The sequence below is a fragment of the Tachypleus tridentatus genome, chromosome 1 (assembly GCF_004210375.1).
Source record: "Tachypleus tridentatus isolate NWPU-2018 chromosome 1, ASM421037v1, whole genome shotgun sequence".
Classification (NCBI taxonomy): domain Eukaryota; kingdom Metazoa; phylum Arthropoda; class Merostomata; order Xiphosura; family Limulidae; genus Tachypleus; species Tachypleus tridentatus.
Genome location: NC_134825.1, coordinates 168,814,575 through 168,816,635, shown reverse-complemented (window position 1 = coordinate 168,816,635; position 2,061 = coordinate 168,814,575). Strand labels below are relative to the sequence as shown.

Sequence of the window (2,061 nt, the reverse complement as noted above, 5' to 3'; positions counted from 1 at the left end):
TTGAAGTACTGCTTCTTTTGTCATAAACATTGATAAAACCTGACTATATATGTAAGTTTAAGAAGAAAATTTAAGAAAGTTTTAGCGTTATTTAGTGAAAATCAAACACGGTGATGGTTAAAAAATATTAAATCCTGTGAGGAGAACTACATAGTTATTGTCAAGACACTCAGTTATTCTTTTAAAACATAAATGTTGTCACTATGTAAGCTATTTAATGAAAGTAAAACTGTTTTAATCTCTAAGTAAACCTTAAAGTTACTTAGGCTTAAATAAATCGTATTTTTAATGAGCCTGTAACCACAAACAATAAGTGACACGTCAAAACATATTTGAAATTTGTGTGAGGGTCAGTTGTCACAGTTGTCGTTCGTCAGTTTTAAGTAAATCCAACTAATAACCCGTTATACAACATTTTGTTAATTGGTTTCAATACCAAATCCATTAGAATAATTTACTTCAAGTTTAAACAGAATCGAAATAATTTTATAGATAATTTATGAAGTAATTCAAGGAAATGCTAGGGTAGCCATGCATAAAACTGATTGTTAATTCAGTTAAAACATCTCAACGAAGTTGTACTAAAATGAAAAATTCTGGCAATTCTGGATAGCAAATACTACTAAGTTCTTGAGTCACTAAAAACAACAACAATTTAATATAGTTTTATAAAGGATGTATGAAGTTATAATTAAACAAATCCTTCAACCCAATAATTCTGGACATTGGATGTCACCTTTTTGAACTTGATCAAGAGTTGTCAGTAGGTCATAGTTTATGTCCTCACCGACAAAAGAATCGTGTTTGTAGTTGTGATGACTCATGATGAACTTTCTAATCCACTGTGCACCTGTCATGAGTTTTCCAGAAGCACGTTGTTGTATAAGCTTTAAGTAGCCATCTACAGCAACGATAGAATCGTGAGTACCCTTCTCACGAACATACTCTCGTATGATTGGAATAATGCCAGGAAATATACCTTCTGACCCGTTAATTATCTCATCAACAGATGCACGCTTCAAGCTGCTATTGGTCTGTTTAATACTATGCTCTAATTCTGTGGTACAACTTACATCTTTTTTTATCCAAAATCTTTCTTCCAAAACAGCATTTCGCTTTTGTGCAACCATAAAATTTTCCTGAAGCTTGCTCATAGGAATAAGCCAGTTCAATCTCTTCTCCATGAAAACTTTAGCAAAAAGTGAAACGAATATGGCATAAGCTGCATTTTCAAAATCTGTTATTTGTACGTCCATTGCCTTGAGCTCAAGACGCCAGAAAGCTTTAGCTGAAGGGTCAGGAACTTTGAAAAGCACTGCTGCAATGTACGAGCTCTGTAATACTGTCAGCATATTGCTGGTTTCAGTTTCAGTTTCTTCCAGTTGTTCCCAACAAGCAAAAAGCGGAATTCTCAATAAAGATCGTGCTAGCTGAAGTGCAAGTTGTGAGTCTACTCCGTGTGAAACGAGTTCTTGGTAAAATCTTTCATCGATCAAAAGAGGCAAATCATTAAACTCGGAACCTTCTTTGAGACAAGTACAAAACGTTTGATTCCCATCGAGGCGTATTAGGTAGTTTATAGTTCAGTTCTTCAGGGTGGAATACTTCTGTTCTGGACCTATCGTCACAGTTGTCAGATAGTGTCTGCCACCTGCAATCAAGTTCTGTCAAGTACCCTCTTCTGACTGGACAAGCAGCGCTCAATGCCATCATTATTGGAGCCAAAAGGCACAGCTGATCATGCAGAAATTTGGATTCCTCCAAACAGGATGCTTGTAAGGTGACTTGCAAGGCACAGCTACCGAGTCCAAACATTTCACAGTCTTCATAAACATGATTTGGTTTGGCAACTTCTTTCGATTCTCCATCGTCACCGAGTGCTTGTAAATCCTCTATGTAAGGATCTGGTGTATGCGTGTCTTTAAAAATTGGAATATTTACCATGCTTCGTTTTTCTCTCCTTTTTTGAGAAATAATGACACATGTTCTGTACACTGTGTTATTCTGACACAGAGATTCATCTGGTATAAATAAGGATCTCAAGATACCAGAATCTGGTGT

The 2,061-nt window shown here is 35.8% G+C and overlaps 2 pseudogenes; both read right to left on the bottom strand.

Moving 5' to 3' along the window:
* Positions 1-704: 704 nt before the first annotated feature.
* Positions 705-1,352, bottom strand: LOC143233502 (glutamate--cysteine ligase catalytic subunit pseudogene; annotated as a pseudogene).
* Positions 1,353-1,509: 157 nt separating this feature from the next.
* LOC143233494 (glutamate--cysteine ligase catalytic subunit pseudogene) lies at positions 1,510-1,944 on the bottom strand (annotated as a pseudogene).
* Between the last annotated feature and the right edge of the window lie 117 nt (positions 1,945-2,061).